The sequence below is a fragment of the Electrona antarctica genome (assembly GCF_951216825.1).
Source record: "Electrona antarctica genome assembly, chromosome: 6".
NCBI classification, from domain to species: domain Eukaryota; kingdom Metazoa; phylum Chordata; class Actinopteri; order Myctophiformes; family Myctophidae; genus Electrona; species Electrona antarctica.
The window spans coordinates 5,584,096-5,595,333 of NC_136811.1; positions in this window are offsets into that span (position 1 = coordinate 5,584,096).

The window sequence follows — 11,238 nt, forward strand, 5'->3', positions numbered from 1 at the left end:
CAGGGAGGGACCACCAGGACATGAGGAGAGGTGCAACATGCTGCCAGGTACCACCAGGACATGAGGAGAGGTGCAACATGCTGCCAGGGAGGGACCACCAGGACATGAGGAGAGGTGCAACATGCTGCCAGGGACCCAGGACATGAGGAGAGGTGCAACATGCTGCCAGGGACCACCAGGACATGAGGAGAGGTGCAACATGCTGCCAGGGACCACCAGGACATGAGGAGAGGTGCAACATGCTGCCATACAGGGACCACCAGGACATGAGGAGAGGTGCAACATGCTACCATACAGGGACCACCAGGACATGAGGAGAGGTGCAACATGCTGCCAGGGAGGGACCACCAGGACATGAGGAGAGGTGCAACATGCTGCCAGGGACCCAGGACATGAGGAGAGGTGCAACATGCTGCCAGGGACCACCAGAACATGAGGAGAGGTGCAACATGCTGCCAGGGAGGGACCACCAGGACATGAGGAGAGGTGCAACATGCTGCCAGGGACCCAGGACATGAGGAGAGGTGCAACATGCTGCCAGGGACCCAGGACATGAGGAGAGGTGCAACATGCTGCCAGGGACCACCAGGACATGAGGAGAGGTGCAACATGCTGCCAGGGAGGGACCACCAGGACATGAGGAGAGGTGCAACATGCTGCCATACAGGGACCACCGGGACATGAGGAGAGGTGCAACATGCTGCCAGGGAGGGACCACCAGGACATGAGGAGAGGTGCAACATGCTGCCAGGGAGGGACCACCAGGACATGAGGAGAGGTGCAACATGCTGCCATACAGGGACCACCGGGACATGAGGAGAGGTGCAACATGCTGCCAGGGAGGGACCACCAGGACATGAGGAGAGGTGCAACATGTTGCCAGGGACCCAGGACATGGGGAGAGGTGCAACATGCTGCCAGGGACCACCAGGACATGAGGAGAGGTGCAACATGCTGCCAGGGACCACCAGGACATGAGGAGAGGTGCAACATGCTGCCATACAGGGACCACCAGGACATGAGGAGAGGTGCAACATGCTGCCATACAGGGAACACCAGGACATGAGGAGAGGTGCAACATGCTGCCAGGGAGGGACCACCAGGACATGAGGAGAGGTGCAACATGCTACCATACAGGGACCACCAGGACATGAGGAGAGGTGCAACATGCTGCCAGGGAGGGACCACCAGGACATGAGGAGAGGTGCAACATGCTGCCAGGGACCCAGGACATGAGTATAGGTGCAACATGCTGCCAGGGACCACCAGAACATGAGGAGAGGTGCAACATGCTGCCAGGGAGGGACCACCAGGACATGAGGAGAGGTGCAACATGCTGCCAGGGACCCAGGAGATGAGGAGAGGTGCAACATGCTGCCAGGGACCCAGGACATGAGGAGAGGTGCAACATGCTGCCAGGGACCACCAGGACATGAGGAGAGGTGCAACATGCTGCCAGGGAGGGACCACCAGGACATGAGGAGAGGTGCAACATGCTGCCATACAGGGACCACCGGGCCATGAGGAGAGGTGCAACATGCTGCCAGGGAGGGACCACCAGGACATGAGGAGAGGTGCAACATGCTGCCAGGGACCCAGGACATGGGGAGAGGTGCAACATGCTGCCAGGGACCACCAGGACATGAGGAGACGGGCAACATGCTGCCAGGGAGGGACCACCAGGACATGAGGAGAGGTGCAACATGCTGCCATACAGGGACCACCGGGACATGAGGAGAGGTGCAACATGCTGCCAGGGAGGGACCACCAGGACATGAGGAGAGGTGCAACATGCTGCCAGGGACCCAGGACATGGGGAGAGGTGGAACATGCTGCCAGGGACCACCAGGACATGAGGAGAGGTGCAACATGCTGCCAGGGACCACCAGGACATGAGGAGAGGTGCAACATGCTGCCATACAGGGACCACCAGGACATGAGGAGAGGTGCAACATGCTGCCATACAGGGACCACCAGGACATGAGGAGAGGTGCAACATGCTGCCAGGGAGGGACCACCAGGACATGAGGAGAGGTGCAACATGCTGCCAGGTACCACCAGGACATGAGGAGAGGTGCAACATGCTGCCAGGGAGGGACCACCAGGACATGAGGAGAGGTGCAACATGCTGCCAGGGACCCAGGACATGAGGAGAGGTGCAACATGCTGCCAGGGACCACCAGGACATGAGGAGAGGTGCAACATGCTGCCAGGGACCACCAGGACATGAGGAGAGGTGCAACATGCTGCCATACAGGGACCACCAGGACATGAGGAGAGGTGCAACATGCTACCATACAGGGACCACCAGGACATGAGGAGAGGTGCAACATGCTGCCAGGGAGGGACCACCAGGACATGAGGAGAGGTGCAACATGCTGCCAGGGACCCAGGACATGAGGAGAGGTGCAACATGCTGCCAGGGACCACCAGAACATGAGGAGAGGTGCAACATGCTGCCAGGGAGGGACCACCAGGACATGAGGAGAGGTGCAACATGCTGCCAGGGACCCAGGACATGAGGAGAGGTGCAACATGCTGCCAGGGACCCAGGACATGAGGAGAGGTGCAACATGCTGCCAGGGACCACCAGGACATGAGGAGAGGTGCAACATGCTGCCAGGGAGGGACCACCAGGACATGAGGAGAGGTGCAACATGCTGCCATACAGGGACCACCGGGACATGAGGAGAGGTGCAACATGCTGCCAGGGAGGGACCACCAGGACATGAGGAGAGGTGCAACATGCTGCCAGGGACCCAGGACATGGGGAGAGGTGCAACATGCTGCGAGGGACCACCAGGACATGAGGAGAGGTGCAACATGCTGCCAGGAAGGGACCACCAGGACATGAGGAGAGGTGCAACATGCTGCCATACAGGGACCACCGGGACATGAGGAGAGGTGCAACATGCTGCCAGGGAGGGACCACCAGGACATGAGGAGAGGTGCAACATGCTGCCAGGGACCCAGGACATGGGGAGAGGTGCAACATGCTGCCAGGGACCACCAGGACATGAGGAGAGGTGCAACATGCTGCCAGGGACCACCAGGACATGAGGAGAGGTGCAACATGCTGCCATACAGGGACCACCAGGACATGAGGAGAGGTGCAACATGCTGCCATACACGATAGGCATTTTTTGATGGCCTATTTAAAAGAGGGAGACGGAAGTTTTGCCTTTCATGTGCATGCCATGAGAGACGGAGGAACAGTGTTTGGTTGGTTGAATGACTCAAGATGGTTAGACAAGGAGGTCTGACAAATGGTACCAGTGTACGTTGGGAAAAAAGAATAGTCTATTCAATAAATCACTCATTACGTTGCCTGCTGTCTAAATAGGGGGACGAGATCCTGCCTTAGGGTATCCTTGTTGTTTTATGAAGCAACAAAAAATTGGCTAGCCAGAGTGTGTGTGTGTGTGTGTATTGTCCTAAAGTGTATGTCTGTGAGTGTTAAATGTATGGCCTAAAAAGGGAGACAAGTTGTCTTGCCTAACTTCGTAGCTACTGAGAAGGGGGGTTAATCCTCGCCGTATACTAGGGTACCTTTGCTAACAAAAGCATAAAACAATTGTGAAGCGCTATGTATGGATATATCATTTGAAAATTAATGTGAATGGTCTGTCATGACAACTGATTGAGTGTTGAATGGAGTGATCTGCCTGTATGTGAGTGTGTGAGAGAGGCAGACAGTGTGAGACAGTAAAGGAGTGTGAGAGGAAATTGTGAAAAAGGGATGTTAAATAGTTAACAGCCTAGAATGAAAATGAAGATATGAGGATTATGATATAGAGATATACCAGAAAGGTAAAGTAATAAGTTTTAAATCATATGTCATATGATTCTCGAGACGAGAAAATGGAAATAGTTCCAAATAGGGATAAAAATAAGGAAGTGAATAGTACCTACAGTATGTGTATGAGTGAAAATGCTCAAATTTGTGAAGAACATTTCTGGAGAAGATATTTAGGTGAATTTATGGGCAGTTTCTGTGTCGAAATGTGGGCTAGAGTAGTCAACAGGTGAAAATGGTAGTCAAAATAGTTTAATCTATTACCTCACTCAGTTCTCCTGAGTGTGGGGCTAAAGTAGCCTTGATGAAAGAGTAGCATCGATGACTGGTTTACTAGTTATCACTTCATTTTGATCAAGTGACTGTCTAATATAGACTTATTTATCCTTAACATGGCATGGTAGCTAGCCCCTGAGGGCTATTACGGTTCCCTTTAAGGGGAGTTGTCGTGAAATTTAAAATTGTTTTAATTGTAGACAGATTGGAGAAAAAAAAATGACAAACAGTATGTTAATGTTAAAATGTTTAAGGTAAAACAGAATGGATAGGTAAGATTAGGATATAGGAACACCGAATAGGCCGAAAATATTACAGAGCAGTGTATGCAATCAATGCATTCAAAAGAGCTGAAAATGTTTTATGGACCCATAATAGTGATTATTGTTTAAGTTGTAAACGACACTTTTGGATAAGCCAGAGCTTTTGTTTGTAAAGGACAGGGAAATCCTTAAGAGCCCAATAAAAGGCCTACAAATAACGAACCTTCATTTACCACCTACAGTATGTTGCGTCCTTTTCACCCCTAGGCCAACTCGTAGTGTTAGGGTTAATTTAAGAACGTAAAATGTGCTGGGGGAGTAGTAGAAGCTCCAAGCCGTCGGCTTGTAAAAGCAGAAAAGGCAAAGAATGTGAAGTCTTTTACCCCAGGTGGTTCGCAAAATGCCTGGGGGTAGTGTTTTGTTGTATTAGTAATAGTCAGTATAGGGAAAACCAGCTGTGTTTGTTAAACTATTCTTAACCCTTGGTTATCAGTTTAGCGGGGGGTGGGTCAAGCTGTTTTGTGAGATAATTACCCCCCCTGTTGTAATGAGTTTTATTATAGGCAGGAGAGGAGAAAAGTGAACCACAGCATGTGGCAGGATTTAAGAAAGAAAAGACATAGGAAAGGCCATTCGGCTTGAGATAGATAGACATTGACCAAGCCATTAGTAAATTGTAAATTAGGTATTTGGTTTTTAATAAGGGAACATCTGTAAGTATGTGTTCCCTAATGAGAATGTAAAGGGTTACTTCCCAAGATAGTTACATTTTGTAACTGTCATTTGTAAAGGTCTACAGATTATCAGCTCCAAGCAACCATTTTGTTGAGTTTGCACCCCTGTGGTTTATTGACCCTTAGGAGACTGACCTGGCCGAAAGCAATTAGTGAAGTAAAAATACCAGGTTTCTCTAGAGTCTAAGGGCCTGTACAGACGAGGACGTATTCGGTGTTTCTGGGGCAAGTAATTAGCCGATCTACCCTTTTTGTCACACGGAGACGGCGTTTTGGGGGACTTTAACGGCTAATTTTGAAACTACCTTCCAGAGTGGGAAAGTTTGGAGACGCGACTTTCACGTCTCCGTGTGTACAGCGAATGCCGCCTAATTTGCTGAAACGGTGATGTCATAGTCCCCTCGCCCCTCCAAACTAACCAGTGTTAATGGTTTATTTCACCATAACCACTTACATATAAGTATCACAGCTATTTTATATTTGCACATAATGTCTATAAATCTCTTCTCCAAAAATAGCCGATCTGCAGCCCGCACGCATGCAAACCGTTGTTGAGATTGAGCAGGCATGCACGAGAGAGGAGTTTTGTGTGTGAGGAGCTGATCACAGATAGAGGGAAAGTGTTATATTTGGCCTATTATTTATGATATATATTATTGACCGCGTCGCAGTCACAGTCACAGAGAGAGAGAGAGAGAGAGAGAGAGAGAGAGATGCTGCGTGTTAAAAAATAGAAGGCGCGCGCTCTCTCTCGCTCTCTCTCTCTCTCTCTCTCTCACACTCTCTCTCTCTCTCTCTCTCTCTCTCTCACACTTACTTTGTGCTTGCTGCTGTTTTCAGAAGAATTAATCCAAGGTTTGTCATATATTATGGTTTAGTAGGCAATGGCATACACTTTAGCTGGTCAGTCAGTGTGTGCAGACTCAGAGAGAGAAGCAGCACTGCTCTGCTCATTAAATTGATATGACGCATATGCGCATCTGATCAAGATAATTAGTTATTTGGCAACACCTGTGTGAAATACCAACGCTTTCATATAGCCTTTAGAATAAGCTTTTTCTTTTTTTTGTGGCCATCTGCAGGCCAGCCATGTGTACTGCATCTTTATCTTGAAAACGAAGCAGTTTACCGGTCTCGAGTGGACGTCGTACATAATTAACATAACCGCAATGTAGACGCAGTAAGTTTTATATCGTTCACAAAACTTAGGCGGGGAACAGCCCGCGACGTCCTCGTGAAGGCAGCCCTTAAGAAAGGCAAACGTTAGTTTTGTGGTATCTGAGCCAGAGACCTGATCATGTACTGTACTGTATGTCTTAAAGTGCATGACAAGTGCACATAAAAGATATCTGCCTGATACAAGTGATTGCATTTATCGAGGATTAGCCTTTAAGAACCTTCTTTAGGCCTAACACAGGCTAACAAGCAGTCACTGTTTGGCAAATAGGAATAGTGTGACGATGTTCGATTTGGTGACATCTTTTGCGAGGATCTGAGAAATTCAGATAAATTGAAATATGGACAATTTAGGCATTTAGCAGATGCTCTTAATCCAGAGCGACTTACATTAGGTAAGAACAAAAAAGCATGGAAATATATCACATATATGAATATAATTATTAGAGTAATAGCAGCTATAATTGTGATAATTTAGAATAGTTGTTTGCAGATGTGCAAAACATATGCATCAGTCAAGGTAAGCCTACTCTTGATCCGTTACCTTGAGAGAGGGGTACAGGCTACAAGCCACATATACTGGGTTGATTTTTTTTCCAGTGTGGCCGCGAGCACGCACTGTGGGAAGTGTGGATGTTGCACGGAACTTTGGGACACTTATTGACACTGAACTGTACGGAGACGTGACTGCGTGATGGGGCTGGGCACCCCATGTTACTGGCAGCGTGAAAAGGAACTGTGTTCAATACAAGGCGTAGCTGTTCCCGACTTATGCAACGAAATGGAGTATATGTTTGGACATCTGATTTTGTGACTATACCGTGGAAACTATGCAGATTTTTGTGGCTAGCAAGAAGCTGTATTTTCTCTCTCTGTAGTGATGGAGAGAGGTGTTGGTAAAAATTGACAGATGCATATTGACAAAAAATAGAAAAGTATAGCTGCTATGTAAAGAAATGGGTGGTTGGTCTAGTAAACCTCTAAAAATGGGTTTTGACTTGTGCCCCAGGATCTGATCTTATCTTGACCTTATCTTGACAAAGGATAGACTTAAGGAAAACAGCTGGCCTAGTGCTATCTGAATGTTTATGACTTTACAACATGGTCAAGGCATAACAAAACCCCCTTGTCTTTCTGAGGAGATCTCATTCTGTTTACCTCAAAACAGAATGCACCTAAAAGTCAATAGTTTATTTAGGCTGTGCTACAGGTGTTAGCCGTATGGCTGAATGTAAAGGCATACTATGATCAGCTGCTCAGGGCAGATACTACAATACTAAATAAATTAGTGGAGTTCAATAGTATAGTACTAGATAAGTGAGATAGATCATTGAATCACTTCGGCATGTGTGTGCAGTAATTACGCTCACTCAAATAATAAGGACAGTTAAGATAGAATCATTCTTAAGAATGTCCTGCAGTCATGTAGGTCATGTGAGGTAAAATCTTTAGAAGTTGAAACGGTGTAAAATCAGTCAATCTCTACATTATATTGGTTAGAGAATTAATTAGGATGCAAGTTCAGTATATTGCAGGCATAGTTTTGTTAAATAACAATTGATTTGAGTAGTATTTGTAATGATGCATGACAGTTTGGTTGACACTATATTGTGCTATACTCTTGTCTTCAAGACCGGTGAATTTAGATTGAAAATGGAATGTGTGTCACAGATGAGATGAGATGAGATTCAATGTATTGTCAGTGTACAGTACAAGTAAGTATAGCGGAAAGTATTTTCGCATCTCACCAATAGTGCGAACATATCAGTAGAAGGATACATTAGTAGGCTACAGTAGTAAGAGCAGGTATGAGCTGAGCAGTCGTCATTTAAATATTAAATAAATAAGGATTTGAGCAGGAAGAGGAAGACCCATTGACAACTTTGAGTAACATGTTAACAAAAGTGTCTATTGTTTAAATGGCTGCTATTATTTTATTGGCTGTATGAGTTACGTTATTAAGACATATTGTAGTTGGATTAGATGGTCATATTGTGATCTATTTTTTGGACACCCCAAGGTGGAGTATCATATTGATGAGTCATCACACATCTGGTAAGAATCTGGTAAGAGGCTGTACACCGATGGTGGAATGGAACCTAGGACAGGGTTTTTTTTTGTACACTTATATGACAGCTTTGTTTGATGCAGAAATAGAAGTATATGGTGTATTTAAAATAGGACAAAGTATGTGTTTCACTGTAAACATTATTCATATACGTGTGACTACGAAACATGTCTTGCAGCAGGAGGATGTCTAAAAAGTGTTGACATTCCAGTGTTGATTATTGGCTAGATGGCCATGGGGGGATTTCTGCTGGACATGTTGAAACGGTCTGGGACATGATGGTCACATTTTGCTGCTTCTCAGTATGGGTTAAAGGGGTTTGTTTTCGAGGGACGCCTTGAAAACAAACAAGTATTGAGTGTACTAAAAATTGTTATGTTTCCTGTATGAATATTCTGATCCAAGTTTCTTAGGTTCATGGTGGAGGCGATCCAGATTGATGTGACATGAGATTGATTTCTCTCATGTTTTGTGGCATGATGTTACTAACGAAATTAATGGTGTTGCTAACGAAATTGACTAATCTCTGACGGAAATTGAGATTGTGCATGTGTGCATGTGCGCCGAATATCTTGCTGTGTTTGCAGAAGTCATTGGATTTGGAAGTCGAATCTGTGAGTATTACGTAAGTAAGACATGCAATAATCCGATGTTTATTGGTGGAATAATTGAGCATAGAAGGATTTCTTGTTACCATATTTTCTATGTGCATAGAATGTTTTACCTGGTGTATGTTATGTTGTGGTTATATGGTTTATTACTGAACAGCGGTATCGTTTGATGATGCCATATATAAGAGACATAAGAATGTACTTCAGGGATAGGCTACGCAATAAATAGTCAGGGTCAGCTGAGGTCAGCTCCAGCCCTCACAGGAGGTAAAGGGACAATAAGTATTTACGACAGGTAATTATCTCCCCAGGCTTAACAAAAGGTTAGGGTAGGGGTTTAACATGTGTTATAAGTATGCTTCTTTCAGCCCCATAATAAAGAGTCGTTTTGGAAAAACATGACTTAAATTGACTCCACAACGACGACGAGAAGTGGATCTGACGCATGGCTAAGTATCGATTAAAGATGATGTGATTGATAAATGTCGGGTATCATATTTCAGAATCATGCACCCTACAGTGTTGAGTTATTGCAGTAACAAGGTCCTAAGTTCAAAATTGTTGTGCGGAGTCGGGTTGAATGACTGAATGGTTCATTTTGGTGCTGTGTTACATGATAACTGAGAAGGCGTAGGCTGAAGCCAAAGCTTGCTTGTTATGCCTACTCTTGTACCTGTAGTTTCTGGAAATCCTAGTATAAATACGGTTGATTGATACATGTTAAGTTCCAGATCCGACTTGGACATTGCCAAGATGGACCAATAGGAAGGGGGTTTCTCTGTGACTGCTCCTGCGGAACAGAACCCATGGTTAGGAAGGCCAGGGCCCATCTCAAGGGAAATGCCTGTATGCTTATGCCCGGCTCCGTTTAGATTGGTTAATGACATATATTTTGTTTGTAAGTTGTTGGGTTACTCGCACTGGTTTTCTTTTATTTTTCAGATATATGATGATGTACGCTGATGTCCCTAACTGGGGGATCAAGTGCTGTTAGCACTCTGGACTCTGAATCCTGCGATCATGTGCTCGGGAGCCGTTTCTGAATGATGTTGCATCACCTGTGCCGTGACAATTTCTGGTCTTTTGGAAGGCTGTGACGTGTGCAGTTCTGTCAAATGGCCGATCTGCAAGCTCACGACATGTCTGGAGCTTGTGGATGTAGTGCACATTGGTGCTTTGAGCTCTGTGAAAGAGCTACTTTCCGGTTTGGATTGCTCTGTGCGGTGTTGACCACATGGCACCTGCAGTACACTATCGAGTGTGCAAGTGGACAGTTCTGAACGGACACTGTCTGGTGCTGAGATGTTTTTTTGGTCTGAGGGCTACAACGTTTTGCTGTATGTTTAATTTGGCTTTGCCTTGTTTTGTTTGTTGTTGTGAAACTATTGTAACACTGTGTATCGTAGGCCTTGTGTGCGGTCGCTCTATGAGGGCCATGTAGGAATTTTCCCTGTTTGTCTAATCCATTGGGTTCCAGGTTTTTTTGCCTACATCTGCGATGTACTGATAAGTGGTGTTTAGGGGTTTTTAAATGTTTAAAAGTGGGGTAATGTCATAGAAATTTAGACTGCAAACATATAATAATACCCCTTTATTGCACTCTGATGTTATCTTATCTGTGACACCCCTGTGGTGTTGTTTGGTTACTTTGTTACTGTCCCAAATTCCTTTGGGCTATGTTGGGGGTTGTCTCTTGTGGGAGTGGAGACTATAAAGGCTGTGACCTTATGTTTACTCAGAGAGTCAGACTGGGGTTTTCCGTTGCATTGAATTGGTCGTGTAAGTTCCTGACTCCTTACTCGAGTAAATCCTAATATTTCCAAACTATGAATCCTTGTGTTGCCTCATTAATATGTCTTCCTGAGCATGTGTCCCACAGATTGCCTTAACACAACATGCTGCCAGGGACCCAGGACATGAGGAGAGGTGCAATATGCTGCCAGGGACCACCAGGACATGAGGAGAGGTGCAACATGCTGCCAGGGAGGGACCACCAGGACATGAGGAGAGGTGCAACATGCTGCCAGGGACCCAGGACATGAGGAGAGGTGCAACATGCTGCCAGGGACCCAGGACATGAGGAGAGGTGCAAGCTGCTGCCAGGGACCACCAGGACATGAGGAGAGGTGCAACATGCTGCCAGGGACCACCAGGACATGAGGAGAGGTGCAACATGCTGCCAGGGACCACCAGGACATGAGGAGAGGTGCAACATGCTGCCAGGGAGGGACCACCAGGACATGAGGAGAGGTGCAACATGCTGCCAGGGACCCAGGACATGAGGAGAGGTGCAACATGCTGCCAGGGACCACCA